The sequence below is a fragment of the Schistocerca serialis genome, chromosome 2 (assembly GCF_023864345.2).
Source record: "Schistocerca serialis cubense isolate TAMUIC-IGC-003099 chromosome 2, iqSchSeri2.2, whole genome shotgun sequence".
NCBI lineage: Eukaryota > Metazoa > Arthropoda > Insecta > Orthoptera > Acrididae > Schistocerca > Schistocerca serialis.
Window position 1 is genome coordinate 898,553,174 of NC_064639.1, and position 20,494 is coordinate 898,573,667.

Below are 20,494 nucleotides of genomic sequence, written 5' to 3' on the forward strand. Positions count from 1 at the left end.
AATGACTAAACGTAACAGTACTACTCACTCTCACGCGAATAATCGTTATGCTCGTTCAGTCTGAGCTCTTGTGCAGTCGGTGCCTGTTGTGCAGTCGCTGCTGTTGTGTAAGTGATATTTATGAACCGTAATACCCATAAAAATTTAAAGTAATCGATGATAGAGGCATTCAAATCATTCCACTCATCCGGTCTTCCAAAAACTGTCCGATGCCATGGCCGACATCGGCTCTAAAATGGCTTCAAAACATATTTACACAACAATTAAAGAAGATCGTCCTGATCTGCTTACTTTTGTTAGAAACACCTTCAGTAAAGATGAGTCGTGGAATGTTTTTGGTTCTTGGTGCAACAAGGACATGACAAAGTAATTTGACTTACTACTGTCAGCAGAAAAATGGTCTACCACAAAACCAACAAAGAGGAAACTTGGAAAGCCTTCAAGACTGGAAATAGGGAAATGGACCGATTTGATGGCTGATAAAATTTATGAACATCACAAAATTCCATGTGCCTTTTCTTTCAAATATGCTAAAGTGTGTGAAAGTTCAAGTTCAAAGTACTTCTTGAAGTTCAAAGGAAGATGTACAGAATGCGAAGCCACTTTCGAAGGGATTGCTCTGAAGAAGGCAAAAAAGGACGACGATATTATTCCGAACTGCCGACTTTAAAACTTTTCAGACGATAGTAATCACCTGAAAAGAAGACAACTTCCTGGCACGAGAAGACAACAGGTAGCTGCTAAATTGGTTGATAACAGGATGCCTGCAGCTGTTTGGCGAAATGATGAAGCAAAAAGTATGTCTTTCGGAGACATGATTCCTGCAAATTTATCAAATGCTGATGTCTTGAGAAAGGCTAAAGAAGAGGAAAGGGACAAACGATTTGGTATAACAACTAGTAAGCCTGTTGATAACCTGCAAATCGCAAAACATACTACCCATCGGGACGAAATTCACGCAATCGGATTGGACCCATTCTTCTGTTATATAAATAGGCTGAAAGATCAAAGTCTGTTGCACAAATATTGTCATCAATTCAATAGCAGTGTGTACGATTAAGTAGATGCTACAGATGGCGTTGTATATCGAGTTATTTCACGATTTGGGGATCTGTCAAACAGGGCTGACTGTGTGGAAAATGAAGTCAAAGTACATATACCTGTATCAGTACATGTGCATCCGCGAAGTAAACGTCACTAGTAAAGATCCAAATATCGTCAATCGATCATCAGTCAGCTGCCCAACTTATCAGATGATATCCTCAAGGCAAGACGCATCATTCTTGTCACTTTTCTTTATGGATATCGTTAGATCTGGAGCTCCCAGACCAAAAATCACGGTAACTGATTTTGGTAAGGCTTTGTTGGTTGCCATTTCTAGAGCAATAGCCAATTGCTTGGACTTATTTGAATGGGTGTTATAGTCATATTGTTTTGCATGAAAGAGTAATTCTACCCTCGTGTTGTTTGAGAATAGATTTAAACCATTTTATGGTCATGATTTCGAGGTGGAAATGTTTCTCAAGAGGTAAATCACAAGGCTAGCAACTTTATGATCGAGTTTTGGCCCATATTTACCTGATGACAGATTTTCGTGATATTGAAAGTGCTTTGCGCTCACTTTTGGTTGTTGCATTGAGTGAACATCTTGGTATTGATGAGTGCGGCCAAGAATATTCATCAATGCAACATCAGCGCCACCTTGATAACATTATCAGAGATGGTCCATGTCATTCATATATTGACGAAAGAGAGATGATGACAAGAAAACTGATGATGTTGAAAACAATGATGACTGTCTTTTGGAATCAATTTGGAATCTAAGGAATCTACTGCAAACGTGTGGACTGATAGGGCAAAACGTATCTACAATGAAGCTGAAGTTATTGCGAATCAGACTAAGGATGACAATCTCTTTGATTTGAATCCGTACAACATTCCTAAGGCTGCAGAGATGCTGAAAGAGTTGATGTACTATATACCACTGTGGACAGCTGTGATGTATCCTTCTTTCCATATTCCTTTATCTACTCGTTTGTCAGCAGCGACGAAAGGACAATTTTCAAAATTAAAGACAATGGGCTTTGACAAGCTGCCTTTAAGAGTAGACAAACTAATTTTTCAACATTTGAAGTGGCTGCGTGAGGAAACAAAACTGTTAGCGCCACTTATGATGGAAAACTAATATTCAAAGCAAGCTGTGAAGCACAAATCAACTGAAGCATCATTGCCTTACCATGATGAGGAAAACTGGAGAGGAAAAAATAAGAAGCTGAAGATAACAAACCCCAAAAGCAATCATATACTCGATAATTCTGAGAGCATACTGAACAATACCTTATTGAGTGGGACCCAACACGAAGATGGCAATGAGACAGAGTTAGACAAAATTTTTAATAGTTTTGAATACAGTTTTCTCTTACTTTGAGCTCACTTGTTATGAATGCGGAGAACAACAGTGTCTCAGTCAGGAGTGATAATGTGTGTTTTCAGTGCTCTTGAGATAATAATTTGCTGCCAAATTTGGACTCTAAAGAGATATTTCATTCCAATAAAGACTATCGAGAATCATACTTCACCAGGGATTTCATCCTGTGGTTCAAAAACAGAAGAAAACCGAGAGACCTGTAATAATAAAATGGAGGAGAGTGCAATGTTGAAAAAGCTTCAAAATGAAATAATTGTCACATCGAGCATGCAAACTAAGAGCAAGAAAAACTACTTAGATGATTGCCCAAACCGTAATTCAGCTAAAAAATTCATAGACATTAATTTTCCACTTTTCCCAAATGGGTCCTCAAGCAAATTCAAATCTGCTACCTACAACTTGAAAGCAACGTGCGGTTTCGATTCTTTGATGACCTTATTAATGCAAGCAACATCAGTAAGTGAAGATTTCAAAAGTACCATTCAAATGGTGAGCCATCCATTTTTGGATCTGGCTTTGGATGTTTTGGACAAAAAATTATAAACTCCCAGCATTTTAAGCAGAGATTTGGTATTTTATATGTGATGCCGTTTCTAAAAAAAGAAGTAATCTCTCGAAAAATATTGTCTCTGAATACAGAGTCGAATGTTGGGGAATTATACGAGACAATATTAAAACATATCCCAATTTGCAACAAAAAGATAGCGTGTCTGACGTGACCAAATTCACGCTATGTAGAAACCACATTATATTTCCGTTTATACGTATGTGCTTTTCAGACTTCGTCATAAATTCATGCAAGAGGCTGTAGATGTAACAAATGGAGGTCTAAAGACTATCATAAAATGCAAGAAATGTAAAGAAGAAGCTGTCGAAGAAAAGAAATTCGGATGCTACTTGATGATGGATACTAGTATAACCACTTGTCCAATAACTGAAAATCAGTTTCTTCCGAATCAAAGGAAGAAATATGTTTTGAGCAGGGAAATCTAGAACTATTGCATACATATCAAGAACTATAAAAAATGTATATTTCTCGTAAAAGGGGTGCAAACTTCACGGAAAATGCTCATAAGCATTCCTTATTAAATGCAGTTGCTACGTAAACAATTACCTGCACAGAATATGTTACTATTATTTTCGATAGAACTCTCACATTGCTATCCAGAGCTGTCATCAGAACGTGCGAATAGACATAATTTTTTTGTAGAGTAAGTGAGCCCCACAATTAATCAATTGTCTTACAAACTATTATAACGACAAAAAATGTTGTTATGATTATCGATAGAAGTCTTGGGGTGTTATCCAGAACTGCTCATCAAAACTGTTGTACGAATTTATTTTTTTCTATGGAGACAGTGGGACTAACATCAAAGCAGTTACCGTGTAAACTATCATCGCCACAAAAAGCTGTTATTAGGATTTTCGATAGAGCTCCTGGTGTTCTGTTCATAACTGTTGTACGAATTTACTTTTTGCGAAAATTGACAAAGAATGTTTTCGATACGAAAATTTTTTCGAATATTGCTGTTTTCTTCGCTAAATTCTGCAGAACTACTGAAATTTTGTACAAAGAAGTCTAGACCTATGGCATATGTATCAAGAACTCTGAAAAAAATATACATTTCTGAAAAAAAGGCTGCCAACTTCACAGTAAGTGAAAAGATTTAAATTGCAATTATCTCGTAAACTATTAGCAGCATAATAAAATGTTATTTAGATTTTCGATGGAACTATTGGGTCTCTATTCAGAACTGCCCTCAGAACTGTTGTACGAATTTATTTTTTGCGAAAATCGACAAAAAATCGTTTCGATACCACAAATTTTACGAGTGCTGTTGTTTTCTTCGCTACATTCTGCAGAACTATTGAAATTTTGTTGAAAGAACTCTAGAACTATGGCTTATCTATCAAGAACACTGAAAAAAATATACATTTCTCAAAAAAAGGGTGCCAGCTTCACAGTGGGAGCTCTTACGGAGTTCTTAATTAAGTTGCAATTACCTCTTAAACTATCACCTGCACAAAAAAATGCTAATAGGATTTTCGATAGAACTCTTCACGTGGTGTCCAGAACTGTTATCAGAACTGTTGTACGACTATATTTATATTTTCTGTAGAGAAATTGTGTCCCACATTTAATCAATGTACCTCATAAACTATTATCGCCATAGAAAAATGTTATTGGGATTTTCGATAGAACTATTGGCTCTCTATTCAGAACTGTCCTCAGAACTGTTGTACGAATTTATTTTTTGCGAAAATCGACAAAAAATCGTTTCGCTACCACAATTTTTACGAGTGCTATTGTTTTCTTCGCTACATTCTGCAGAATTATTCAAATTTTGTAGAAAGAACTCTAGAACTACGGCACATCTATCAAGAACTATGAAAAAAAAATTATATTTCTCGTAAAAGGGGTGCTAACTTCACACGACTCAGAAAGGGCTGTGAAGATGACGTCAGCCAATTGCACGCGAATCGACCCTCTCTAGGACGACAACGCGACAGCAGCCGCCTCTAGCCGAAGAGAACATAATCACCGCGCCGCTTGGCCGCGGGCCAGTTGAAGATCTCTCAGTTCTGCGACTTCCACAGCAGCATCAAGAATAGGCACTTCTACAGCACCGGCTTGGGAACTTTGTAACTTCTCTTGTGTTACGAATTGTATATACTGAAGAGAGTTCTTATTTGCATGTCGCTCTCTGCTTTCGACACACCTGTATTTCACAAAGTGAAGTATTGTAATCATTTCTTTTTGTAATAAACTTCATTAATACGATTTGCTTGAACTGTTTTCTAGGGATTCGAGAAAGCAGGTTTCCTAGGCACCCCATATATGACGAGTTAGGCAGGCTACAATAAAGTACCTTCAGCGTTTAGTGTTTTCTCAAGCGCAGTAACCATGAAGAACACGGCCATACTGTAGCACCACCCGCTCCATACCACGCCGTAGGAACTAAACACGTTTGCAGGTAACGTTCTCCAGGCAGTCGCCAAACCCAAACCGTTATAGCTCTCGGAGGATACCATGGCCGATGCATAGTGACCAGTTTTCGTCCCAAGTGTATGTGTACGTGTGTGAATTCCTAAGCACCAAACTGCTGAGGTCATCGGTCCTTAGACCGATTTTAAACTAACTTACGCTAAGAACACCGGCCGGTGCGGCCGAGCGGTTCTAGGAGCTTCAGTCTGAGATCGCACGACCGCTACGGTCGCAGGTTCGAATCCTGCCTCAAGCGTGGTAGTGTGTAATGTCCTTAGGTTAGTTAGGTTTAAGTAGTTCTAAATTCTAGGGGACTGATGACCTCAGATGTTAAGTCCCATAGTGCTCAGGACCATTTGAACCATTTTATGCTAAGAACAACACACACACCCATGCCCGAGGGAGGACTGGAACCTCCGGCGCGAGGGGCAATCGGTGACATGGCGCTTGAAACCGCGCGGAGTGGTCGTCCAAAGCGCTGGGAGAGTTCATTCGTTTGTTTCGAAGGGCACGCCGACAGAGATTGCCACTTTTCGGCCGGTCAACGATGACAGAATCGACATGCACGCCCTGCAGTCTTTCTCATACGATTTTACAGAAACTATTCAGTAAAAAACATCATTTTTGCTCTACTGGTAGTCTTATAAGTCTAGTTCATCATGATGTGCCCATCATTTCTTTAATAGTCATAGTCATTGTGATATTTACTTTGCACGAAATACGAAAAAGTTTACAATGAAAAATAGAAGTCTCTACGATTTTGTGTTTGCTGCATATTACGTAATATGTTGCTGCATATGAAATTTACCTAACATAATGAATTTTTTCTTAGACTTGGGTGGAGGTCTCTATCTTTCACGAATCTCGAGAAAATTGATCTGACTTAGTGCACTCAATTGCGATTGCATCGCGCCAGCGATAATGCCAGAGTCAAATATCCACAGCATTCCTCACATGTCATAAACGGTTTAAGATATTGAAAGGAGATTTTGGCAAATGATAGCATGCAAAGAGGAGAGTATTTTTTCCGTATAGTTATTATGAAAAACTTCATTATCTATCGTGTAATTCCACTAACTACAGACTTTTCCGGGAAAGAATGTCATTTTTAAGGGCCATCGATAGCTGGTGAAACGAGAAATGCTGTGGGTTTTGAAACAACATAAGTGAAGACATTACATGTTTATTTTGTACCGAGGATGTGCTTTTTCATAAGATTCTGACCTTACTTAATAATCTTAATAAACCTCTGTTTCCGAATTCTATTGCAATTGCGGCAGCACAATATGTTAGTGAGGTAAGACTGTGTAAACTCCGCTGTGTTTTGTCAAAAGAAGAAAATTTTAACATGCCAACAAGAGAATTGTCTAGCTTTAGTCAAACTTCCCCACTCATGACATTTCTCTGAAAGTTACAATTGGTTAACAAACCAGGAGAAAATAAATCGCTGCATTTTTGGCGGAATTCTTTTTAGATACTAACCAAAGCAGAGGTGACAGATCTTTTTGAATGGTCACAATGCAACTGTAGGCGTCAATGCACCCCACTTAATACTTACAAAAAATGTGAGTGTAGGCTTCGGTTTAGAACGGCACTTCCCCTCTAGCGCTCGGCATTTCCCCTACGGCACCTGGCCATAACCCCCACCACTACCGTTCTTCCCAAGCGAGGCCTGCCGTCTGCACATCTAGCGACCATGGTATTCTCTCTGCGCACTGTACATGGGATTGCTACACCATATAGCTTTATTCACGACTCCACATCACTTGTTTCCAGTTTTCCACTGTAGAGTGGCATCGCTCTTTACCCTATCTAAAGCATTGCTTAGCACCAACAACAGAAATATGTGGCTTTTAATTACCTACGCTGTATTTGGACTGCTCATAGCAGTAAGGAACTCACCAGTGATTTCTTCTGCTGATTTAATGAGATTTTTTACAACCACCCTACATAATGCTCGACGGTCGCTGCCTGTCGGTATATGATGTCTGCCTGGTCTTGCTTTAGATGTTCATGTCCCTTTGCGTTCCCACTTCACAATTACATCACCAATAACCGACTTCGATTCCTTTAGAAGGGCTGAAATGTCACTGATGGGCTTGTTACTCAGGTTGCATCCCATGACTAGTCTACGTTCAAAGTGATTGAACTCTCGTGAGCTATCCACTCTACTGTTACTGCTTTTGCACTGACAATACTATACGTTCCGCCTCCTTTTTTGCTGGAGTGCCCCCATATAGTCAGATCTAGTGACAAATTCCGCATTACAAGATCTGTTGATAAAGTTCCTTAATATTCGTAATTTCGCGCCTGTGTTTAACATGCAGCTGCCTGAAGTTTCATTGTTGTATGTCTGTCATTCTTCAGTGCTGTGTTGAGAAGAACGTTGTGTCGTACAGTTTCCCAATTTCGAGATGGTAGAGTTAGAGGAGCAATGCGTCTGCATTAAATTTTGCGTGGATCTCAAGAAAACCTGTACAGAGTCACACCAAATCATGCATAAAGTCTATGGCGATGAGTGTTTAAACCGTAATCAGTGTTATGAATGGTTCAGACGGTTTAAAAGTGGCCGGACGGAAGTCAAAGACTACCCTCGCTCATGAAGCCTCTCAGCGTGTGCCTACAATGCTCATGCCAGGAACATCAACGAAATTGTGCCTGCCAGTCGAAGACTGGTTGTCCGAGAGATTGCAGAAGAATGAAACATTTCAACTGAATCATTTCATGAAATCCTGACACAGCATCTTGGCATGCATCGTGTTGCCGTTAACTTCGTCCCACAGCTCATGAGTCAACTTCGCCTCGCAATCTGTGACGAACTTTTAGCTCGCGTAAATGAGAACGAGATGATCCTTAAAAGAATCATAAATGGTGATGAGACGGGGTTATGATGTCGAGACCAAGGTTCAGTCTTCACAATGGGTCGGGAAAGGCTCTCCAAGACAAAAGAAAGGTCGTCAGGTCAGGTCAGATGTCCAAGCCATGCTGATAGCTTTCTTTGACTTCGAAGGACTAGTTCATCAAAAATTCGTGTCACAGGGACAAACTGTATATCGATGGTACTAACGCGACGTGTTCCGATACTTGCGAGAAGATGTGAAAAGGAAACGGCCTGAAATGTGGCGAGACAATCCATGGCTCTCGCATCACGGTAACGCACCCGCTATCTGTTAGTGCGTGTCTACTGCACAAAAAACGAAATCACTGTGCTGCCTCATCGTCCGTACTCTCCAGACATGGACTCTGCCGACTTTTTCTTAATTCCAAAGTTGAAAACCCCGTTGAAAGGACGAAGATTCGGTAAAGTAGACGAGATAAAAGGAAAGCCGCGCGATCCAGCGGGAGGCGTACCAAGACTCCTTTCGGAAGTGGAAACGGCGTTTGGAGCGGTGTATCAATTGTGGAGGAGAATATTACGAAGGAGACCACGCACAATAAGCAAAACGTAAGCGTAGATAAATGTTGTGGACAAAGTTGCGGAACTTTTTGAACCGTCTGAACACTTTTGAGCAAATGGTGTATGTGTTATCGAAATGTAAACACCAATAAAGTATAAAATACAAAACATAATGTTACCGATATACATTGGGTTTTGCTGCACGATGGCCACATTAAAAACGTATGCAACAGAAAAGTTTACGAGGATTTCAAACTTCGTCGTGCCACTGCGTCATGCGACTGCTCAAATTGTAAATCTCCCTCAAGTGAGGAGTTAGAATGTGAAATTAGTATAATTTTGTATAATACTGATAGTATTACGACGACATTATGGCGCTGAAAACTATTTAGGACACGCTTGTTCCGGAACCGAGCGAGGTGGCGCAGTGGTTAGCACACTGGACTCGCATTCGGGAGGACGACGGTTCAATCCCGTCTCCGGCCATCCTGATTTAGGTTTTCCGTGATTTCCCTAAATCGCTTCAGGCAAATGCCGGGATGGTTCCTTTGAAAGGGCACGGCCGATTTCCTTCCCCATCCTTCCCTAACACGAGCTTGCGCTCCGTCTCTCATGACCTCGTTGTCGACGGGACGTTAAACACTAATATCCTCCTCCTTGTTCCGGAGGCGGCTAGACGAACGTGACCGCCCGCGCTCGCACGTCGCCTGCGTAGTGAGCGCTCGCAGTAAAATTAGGCGGTCAGACGTCATTACCTGGCGCCAGCAGAAGTGCAAAGTGATTCTGTCTTCAGATCATGTCCAAGGTTCGCCATAGCCTTCGACATAAGCGTACATACACACGGGGCAGTGCTGAAAGTGGAGAGTAGCTTACTTTAAATCGATGCAAAGCAGCATTTCAGCCGGGTTAGAAACATAAAAGCGAAGGTCAAACCCACCAGCGTCAGTTTACAACACGTCAGTTCAGGTTGCCTAGCTACAATTAGAAGTTACAGACATGCAGTGTGACAGGCAATCGCGTTGTAAGCTTCATCGTAAAATAAATCTCGTAAAGTTGGATAAAATTTTTCGTCAACGTAGGTCTCCACGGCTTTGCAAGTTTTTAGGTAAAATTGTGTCCATGTTTGGAACTAGGTTCATTTGCAAACAACTATTTCCGGAATGAATGGAACGAAATCCACCCTCAAACGTTTGCTGACAGATTTCAGCTCAAAAGCTCACCTTCGAATTATCGGTGCTCAGAAAGTGGTACCAGGCGTTGATGCTTTAGAAAAAAAAAGAAAAAAAATTAATTAATCATTGATATCCATTGTCCTTGAGTTTAACGTGTGAGTAAAATGATCAGAAGCTGATATCAGTTGAAAATTCTTCCCTTACGACATTCATCATAAGGTTGTATCAATCGTGAGAAATGTCATGTTTCGTACCTAGCTGTCCATGAGCTGTTCATAAGTTAAAAGAAATGTAAGACTTATTTCACTGTCAGTCTCTTTAGTGTAACAGAGCAAAATAAAAGTACAACGTAATGCGTTAAGTAGCCACCGTAAAGCTATACGTCTCCATAGGACTAACATTAGCAGCCGTAGAATAGACTCGTTGACAGTAGTTCCTCGTGCGGAACTATCTTGTTCAAATTCTGCCCTCCCCGCCACCCTCTTCAAATGGTTCAAGTGGCTCTGAGCACTATGGGACTTAACTTCTGAGGTCATCAGTACCCTAGAACTTAGAACTGTTTAAACCTAACTAACCCAAGGACATCACAAACACCCATGCCCGAGGCAGGATTCGAACCTGCGACCGCAGTGGTCGCGCGGTTCCAGACTGTAGCGCCTAGAACCGCTCGGCCACTCCGGCCGGCCCCCTCTTCCCTCGCCCACACCTCCACTCCCTCGCCCCTCCCCTCCCCTTTCGATCTCTCCCCTCCACTTCCTACGATTACGCACTGTCCGAACCGGCAGGTTGCTCACTTCTGTGGCAGAACAGTCCTGGCTTGGAAGACCAGCTATACGACGTGTTCTGTAACGGACGTTTTATTAAATTTGGGAGCTGCGTTTCGAGAAAAGTTTTATTTGCACAGCCAATGGTGTGTACGTGAGTTGGCTTTACTCTGTCCTTTGCTACTCGCCTGCCGAATTTCTGCTCGCTCGAGCTCACGCATTGCCGTGTATCCTGGCCATCAGGATATTAGGGGGCGCCTGTGTGCCGCATCAGACGCTGCAGCCTTTCAGTGGTGCCCTTCCCCCATCAGACGGTCACTCGCAGCCGGCGGGCGCCCCATTAGCCAACAGCCTCGCAGATCCCGGGCGCTAGCCGCCGCACCACGCAGGCCGGCCAACTTTTCTCCCACTCACGCACACTTGCGTACTAACTCGCCCGCTGCTGACATCTTCCTGCAGTGGCACAGCTGCTTGCTGCCAAACTCGCGCTCTACATTTCCTTTTAATAAGACTCATTCGTAATGAACTTCTCATCGATACTGCAGCACACTTCGTGAGGAGCGGCCGTCGGCTGTTAGTTTGCAACACCTTTCCTTGTAAGGAATATTCGCCATAGGCTAATCGGACACCCAACGTCGTGTTAAAGTACAAAATTGCGAGCTCACGTAGTACGAATAGTGTTCTTTCACGAGAGTATTATTGAAATAAAGTAATTCAGTGAAATGATATCGTATAACGAAAATTGATGGAGATGTGTTTGACGGCAAATATCACGAAGACGCGATCGCGAACCATTGGTTACCCAACTGGGCGATTATCCGCTGTGGATGGGTTATTTTGCGCTTGAGAAGAGGAGCTTATATTAAACACACATGAATGGAAATAATCGCCACTAAAATTAACTGCCAATTTCTGTTGCGAAATTAGAATACTGAAATGTATTTAAACGGTGACATGGGATGCGTAATCATTTTCATTTTCACATTTCGACCGTTTCCAGGATGTTTATTTGTTATACACTATCCATAGAAATGTTGGAACACGTGACGCAATACTGAACTTACGACTTATCTTAGAAGAAAGATTAAGGAAAGGCAAACCTACGTTTCTAGTATTTGTAGATTTAGAGAAAGTTTTTGACGATGTTGACTGGAATACTCTCTTTCAAATTCTAAAGGTGGCGAAAGGCTATTTACAATTTGTACAGAAACCAGATGGCTGTTATAAGAGTCGAGGGACATGAAAGGGAAGCAGTGGTTGGGAAGGGAGTGAGACGGTGTTGTAGCCTCTCCCCGATGTTATTCAATCTGTATATTGAGCAAGCAGTAATGGAAACGAAAGAAAAATTCGGAGTAGGTATTAAAATGCAAGGAGAAGAAATAAAAACTTTGAGGTACACCGATGGCTCAAATGACTCTGAGCACTATGGGACTTAACATCTGAGGTCGTCAGTCCCCTAGAACTTAGAACTACTTAAACCTAACTAACCTAAGGACATAACACACATCCATGCCCGAAGCAGGATTCGAACCTGCGAGCGTAGCAGTCCCACGGTTCCGGACTGCAGCGCCTAGAACCGCACGCTCACCGCGGCCGGCTGTTCACCGATGACACTGTAATTCTGTCAGAGACAGCAAAGGACTTGGAAGAGCAGTTGAACGGAATGGACAGTGTCTCGAAAGGAGGATATAAGATAAACATCAACAAAAGCAAAACGAGGATAATGGAATGTAGTCTAATTAAATCAGATGATGCTCAGGGAATTAGATTAGGAAATGAGACGCTTAAAGTAGTAAAGGAGTTTTGCTGCTTGGGAAGCAAAATAACTATGATGGTCGAAGTAGAGAGGATATAAAATGTAGACTGGCAATGGCAAGGAAAGCGTTTTTGAAGAAGAGAAATTTGTTAACATCGAGTATAGATTTAAATGTCAGGAAGTCGCTTCTGAAAGTATTTGTATGGAGTGTAGCCATGTATGGAAGTGAAAAATGGACGATAAATAGTTTGGACAAGAAGAGAATAGAAGCTTTCAAAATGTGGTGCTACAGAAGAATGCTGAAGATTACATGGGTAGATCACATTACCAATGAGGAGGTATTGAATAGAATTTGGGAGAAGAGGAATTTGTGGCACAACTTGACAAAAAGAAGAGACCGGTTCGTAGGGCATATTCTGAGACATCAAGGGATCCCAAGTTTAGCATTCGAGGGCATCGTGGAGGGTAAAAATCGTAGAGGGAGACCAAGAGATGAATACACTAAGCAGATTCAGAAGGATGTAGGCTGCAGTAAGTACTGGGAGATGAAGAAGCTTGCACACGATAGAGTAGCATGGAGAGCTGCGTCAAACCAGCCTCAGCACTGAAGACCACAACAACAACAACAACACTATCCAGTCACATTAACGTGAGCACCTCGCCAAAAGCCCAAGCAACCACATTTTGCAGCGGGGGACTGCTGCAAGACGTGCACGAATTGAGTCATTGAGGTTCTGGAAGGTGCCGACAGCATGTGGAGCCATGCCGACTCCAGCGCCGTCGCCATACGTGCTAGGTTTCTTTGTTCAGGATCTGTGGCGCAAACAGCCCGATGGACGGAGCTCCACTGTGAAACGTCCCCTTAGAAAAATTATATACGAGACTGTGCTTAAACTGACACACAATATTTTTAGCGCAACGCAATCTGACTTTCAAAAATCCCTACAAAAGAATAGCCCTGACTAACATTAACCTATACGTTTCACAAATCACTTACCTCACAAAAATCTTGGTTCCTCGAACTACTGCAATACAGCGAGCGCCACTACTGCCAGCTAAATAAAAGATTCAAACTACGGAAGGCACTAACTACTAATAGGCATAGTTAACAAATGAAAGATTTTGATAGAGAGCAAACAATGTATTTACCTCAATAGTGTTCAAAAGTCATAATGTATATAGCAGTTCATGACATCCAGTCTTACAAATTTCAAAACTCCGCCATCTCTCTCCCCACATCCACCACTGCTGGCGGCTCACCTCCAACTGCGCAACGCTACGCACTGTTAACAGCCAGCTGCCCAACACTACAATAGCGAATATTACAACAATGCCACCCAGCCACAGACTGCATACAGCACAGCCAGTGATTTTCATACAGAGCGCTACGTGGCGTTACCAATATAAAAACCTAAACAGCTTACTTACATAGCCCTCATGCTCCCCACAAAAATTTTACAAATTGTTTTGGGCAATGGCCAATAATGATTTGATAAAATTTTTCATAATTACAATAACAAAGATATGAAATGCACACACTTATTGATACAATGTTGGTCAAAAGATAAAATTTTCTCACGGTCCATAACGACAGTCCTGATCGTTCATCACAGTAAAATAGCAGTGTTTTTCTCAAGGTCTGAACAGTAAAAGAAAATGCACACAGAAGTAGTGGATTTCCATTCAGTCTTGAAGAAGCAGTGTTGTCCTTCCAACGGACAGACAGTGCTGACTCTTGACATGCAGACAGGTAATGGGCCACAACAGAGCAAACCAACAGCAGAGTCAGTCGAAGTTTTGAAAAATATTGGTAGGTAGGTTATCACAGAACCGACCACTGTAGTCTTGTTAGAGATTACGGTATTGGTGGGCCACCAGAGGTGCAGACCCACTGCAGTCCTTGTAGAAATAATGGTATTGGTGGGCCATCAAAGATACAGACCCACAGTAAAATAACAGTGTTTTTCTCAAGGTCTGAACAGTAAAAGAAAATGCACACAGAAGTAGTGGATTTCCATGCAGTATTGAAGAAGCAGTGTTGTCCTTCCAACGGACAGACAGTGCTGACTCTTGACATGCAGACAGGTAATGGGCCACAACAGAGCAAACCCACAGCAGAGTCAGTCGAAGTTTTGAAAAATATTGGTAGGTAGGTTATCACAGAACCGACCACTGTAGTCTTGTTAGAGATTATGGTATTGGTGGGCCACCAGAGGTGCAGACCCACTGCAGTCCTTGTAGAAATAATGGTATTGGTGGACCATCAAAGATACAGACCCACTGTAGTACTTGTAGAGACGGCCAGCAGCCATCTGTTGCAACTATGCAAGTGCACAATCACCATCGAAGAGTCTTGCGGATAATATAGCAAGTCCATAACCACCACTTGTGCACTTACAAAGTTTTTGGAATTGTCCTTAGAACCAGCAATGCTGTTATCCAGTCCCTTGCTGAATTATTAACACACATGCAAACACTAACAGTCCCTACTTCTCACATATTGTCCATATACTATGACCAACAGAAGTGTGTGCAGTGAAATGGAACTTACAAGTTAATAATATGATGAACTGGTGTCAATTACAATTTTATAACATTAGAATACAATTACAAAGGTACAGAAAACATCATTAAAAACATAATAATACAGATACCATTTGTAGTAGTACAGGCTTTACAAAAGAATCGAAATAACATATACATCAGTGTTACAGGAATTATGACATAAGTACACACATAAAAGATCAGAATAACTTTCAAAACATCACTTCACACATGAGCATTAAAACAAAACAGAATAAATAATGTCTAAACATCTTCACCAAGTAAATAAAATATTATTAGAAAAATTCTACAACATAAATCTAATTAGCTAAACACATACAGACAGGAAAAACACAAATTCACATAGTGTAATAACACAAAAATACCAGACGGGGTTTGTTTTCAGTGTGACATTTGGTACTGCAGTCCACCCCAAAACATCATTCCATATATCTTTCCTCTTATTTCAACATTTGTTTCCACCCAAAAAAATTCTATCCGAGCATGCTTTCTGTATTTATATGTTCACACATTCCTTACCTCATTATTTATTTTCCATTATCTTACCTCATCATTTATTTTCAAGAAAATCCCACCTAAACCTGTTGTCCATAAACCCTACTTTTTTGGTTCATATCCTCTTTCATAATACTTTTTTGGCCAAACCATTTTCTTATAGCTTCTAAATGCATTTATTCCAATTCATCACAATTTGTTCTCTTATATGGCCTACCCCATCTTAAGCTAACTTAAGTCTACTGAGCTCAGATGCATAAACTAAGGGATGAGGCAATGCAGCAGCACAAAACAATTAACACAAACAGCAATGACAATAAAAAAAGGAAATTTGCAAAGCAAGCTACAGTAAATCTAAATTACCAAGCAATGCAACATTACAACTAATATGAGCCAATGTGCAGCAACAAGAAAAATAAATCAGTAGTAAAACTAGCTTAACAGAGTAATACAAAGTGAAATTTAGTAGCCCTATGCCTGGCAAACAGCCGCAGCAAATGCAATAACTTATATTTAAACATGAGAAAGCTCAAGCAGAAAAAATATTACAGTAAAAATGGCCATGTTTAATACCTATGTCACATCTTAACACTAGAGTGATGCATCACTGTAACTTGCTCTAGCAGACAAGTTACCAAGTCACTGACAAAAATCATGTATGCAATTCCTGTGAAGTGGAAATGTCTTTTTGTGCTCCCTCATTTTTTTGGAGTACATTCATCATAAAGTTATTTTTTACTGGATCTGTAGGCATAAAATATTTATATTAGTACATCTATAAAATTTTATTTTAACCAATGTTGCAGTGCAGCTAGGAACTAGATATTTAACAAAATAGGCAAAACAAGGCGTGAAACGTCATTCACTAGCCATATGGCATTTCATAATACAGTAAACAATCTTTCAACTAGCAAGACAATAGACATGAAATGTTTCTCATCATTTCATTTCTGTAAATATCATAAATTAAGAACTCTACAGTGTAATCATGTTTTCAAGTTTGAGGGTGGTGTATTTACGATGCTTTCTACAAAGGAATGTCAATAGCGAGGTTAATGGTCACCTTTTTTTTCTTCTCCACCTGTGCCTCTGAAAGGCACACACTAATGGCTTTGTTCCAGGCGTCTGTCGCGCAGCTGGGTGCCCACGAAGCATTACGTGAAGGTGGTCACTTAACTTTCTTACCGAAATATTTACAACAGCAGTTTCCGCTGCAGTGACAGTCTCATATAAAAATATTTCACAGGTCAAGAATTTGTGTTACAAATCTGTAGAAACCAAATCCTATTGATATAACAGTGTCCAAAAAATTTTCGTCGGCATTGTAATACATTCACGCATTTACATACATTTCATAACTCTTAAAGTACGATTCTTGGTTTCCAACAACCTTTTTCACAAACCAGAGTCCCTAACCACTACTCATTATTCCTTACCTTATTCGTCAACACTTCTTCAATATTTCATCATAACAGATACGTAGCATAATCAAATAACTCATATAGCATCAGCTTATTGATCATAAACATACCGCAACAGCATAATACACATAGTCATCGTAATAATAACATCGTAACACCTCAGTCAACTCTCAAAATCGTCGTAGCTTCCTCCAATAACTTCAAAACCTAAAAAAAATTCTCTGCTCATGTCAAAAGTGTCATCTGCCTCAAACGTACTTTAAAAATCGTAATCCCATACCAAATACATCATTCAAAGCTCTCATAGTATCACAATGGTTCTGAAAAAATACGAAAGTTCACAAAGTACAGACAAAATACAATTTCATAAGTGTGAAGTTACCCAACTGTGTAATTGCGTAAACATGTGTCACTGATGTAGTAAAAAAAATGTTTGTTTCTCTGTTAAATAATCAGATAGCTGTGAAATTCTGTGATAGAGAAATATGGTATCGATATGTAAAGTTGTATAAGCAACTACCATATTAGCTAGGGCTCCTTGTGCTTGCCAAACACATGATACACAAAGTAAGCGTGTACCCCCCTGAGGATTAATGTACTCGTAATTATACCCTCAGGTGTTAGAGATTACAGCAATGGAATGATATGTATCACGGAAAACCTTTGTATCATTGTACTTCAAATATCTTTAAAAATAAATGTTTTAAGTACAAAATTAATCACTCAAATACGTGTACTGTAGCGCTAAACTGTGGGTCATGTTGTAAGATAATCTCTGTGGAAGTCTCGTAGTTATCGTCCTCCGAAAGGTAAGTTCTGCAGAAGTCAATGAACTTACCTCATGATAAACAAAAGTGAAATGCTTTGCATATAGATATCTTAGTTATTACGCTTATTGTTGTGATGAAGAAAGTACTGTGTTGTAACGTATTGTTGTGCTATGGAAAAGGCTGTCTCCTTGTAGCTATACAACAAAAGTTACTACTAAAACATGTTTTACTTTCCAGAATAATTCAGAAAAACTGTGCAGATATAAAACAAATACACCGCAAAAGCAACATTGTAAATTGTCACTCATTAGTAGCGTTGTGATAAAATTGTGTAGCTGTCACATAAACTAACCACTGTGCCGAGAAAGTACTTTAAATCCAGAATGTATCTTCAAGTAAACCAAAATGTTGCATTAAAATCTCATTAGCAGTACCAGTATCTGTCCTAAGTATGTAAGCCTGATAGTTGTTACATAATCGTGCAACTAACAAGCAAGAATGTACAAATACAACACTGTGTCGTCTGTTCACTAGAACAATGCATACGTAATTTCTGTTTAAAAATTTTCCCTAGGTTCTAGACTGGATATTTAAGTTCAAACATTGTTGCATAGTAACAGTTTAAGTCTGACAAAGCATACTAGAAATGTGAAGTGAAAAGTTTTATGGCAAAGACAAAGTTAAAAAGCAGATTATCTTTCAAGAAACGGTTTTACATGTGAAATGTGGTGTAAACCTTTACTCTGCCTAGTACGCAGAGTTTCAACTTCAACGCAATTATCATGTGGTATACATCGGATTCTGTAAGGTCCATTGTAAACTAGAAAGAATTTGTGACTCAAGTGTTTCTTCCTATGTGACAATGAATGAGCTTTAATGAGAACTTTCTGACCAATATGTAATTTCTTTGCATTTACTTTGTCGTGTAGTTTTCTCCTTTTGTCTGCTGCAGATTTTATATTTTTAATAGCTAAATCAATTATGTCTTTGTGTCGAAGTTTACGTGTATTCGGGAAAGGTACAAGCACTCTGATTCTGTTCGGTGGTTCTTCATTCTTTAGTAGAAGAGTAGGTGGTAAAGCAGTGGAGTCGTGAGGCATTTCATTCAGCACGTTTTGAAATAAGTGTAAATATTTGTCCCAATGCTGATACTTTCTGTGACGATAAAGTCTGCAAAGCTTATTGATATCTTTCATAATCCGTTGAGACGGGTTACAATGTGGTGAGTACAATGAAATAAAAACAGATTTGATTTTATGATTCCGAAGCATGAGTGACCAAACAGCAGATCTGAATTGCGGTCCGTTATCTGAAATGACTTTACTAACGTGTCCAGCTTCACGTAAGAAGTTTTTAACAAAGGCGTTGTATACAGACCGTCCAATGGCTTTACATAACGGAGCAAAAAAAACAAATTTTGAAGTAAGTTCAACAGCGACTACAACGTACGAAAATCCATTCGATGTTCTGACAAGGGGTCCCAAGAGATCAACAGCAGCAAATTCTTTTAATTTAGAAGGAATGATAGGAAACAACGGAGCACGATGTGAGATAGTAGATGGTTTTGCCTTTTGACAAAGTACAAATAGACAAGACTCTTCGAATTCTCTTTTCCATATTGTTAAAATAACAAGTCGTTCGAAGAATATGATAACATTTTCGTGAACCAAAATGTGCGTAGCTGAAATGAATGTACCAAATGAGCTTATTAACAAAATCGTCTGGAATTCAAAGTACCCATAGCTTGTCATCAACAGTGCAGCGTTTGAACAGTATGTTGTTTCTAACCAGATAATAATGCCGAATCTGAGTGCGGCTTTTCATGCCATTTACTTTTCATGTCTTTCCAAATTGGATCTTTATCTTGTTCATGAGCAATGTCCTTTAAAGATGTGGTGATGAAGTTGCCAAAGGCGACTTTCTGAATGTAAAGAATACTGAAATTTTTCTCGAGGTTGCCTTCTGTGTTACTTTTCTCATGCCCAGCCGGTGCGCGTGACAGTGTGTCCGCAACAATGTTCTCCTTGCCGGGAATGTAGACTATTGTGAAGCGGAATTCTTGCAGAAACAATGCCCAACGTTTTAACCTGTCATGATTTAATTTTGAAGACATAAGAAATTGTAATGCACGATGATCACTGTATATTTTTACATGCTTACCAGAAAGAAAGAAACGGAATTTGTTAAATGCCCAAACGATAGCTAAAGCTTCTAATTCAGTAAGGGAATAATTTTTTTCAGATTTTGTTAGCACTCGGCTAGCAAAAGCAATGGTTTTCTGAACAGTAGTGTCATTTTCTATGGCTTCTTGAAATAAGTTGGCACCAAGACCGACTTAAGAAGAATCCGAGCTAAGACAGAAATCTTGTGACAGAGCTGGATGAGCTAGAATTGGCGCGTTAAGTAGCGATTCGTTCAAAGAATTGAATTCCAACTGTGCTTGTTCGTCCCAGTTCCAAATAGTGTTTTTTTCAGTGAGAGAACAAAGTTTTGATGTAATTAGAATTTGCATATTCAGAAAACGACGGTAAAAGTTTACGAGATCTGGAGAACTGCGGACTTGTCTTTTTGTGGATGGAACTGGAATGGCTCTGATTGCTTCTAACTTTTCAGGATCCGGCTGAATGCCTTCAGAAGAAATAATATGTCCCAAAAACCTCACCTTTGACCTACCAAATTCAGACTTTTCCAAGTTAACTGTAATTCCAGATTCTGCAAAAATACGTAACAAACTGTTGAG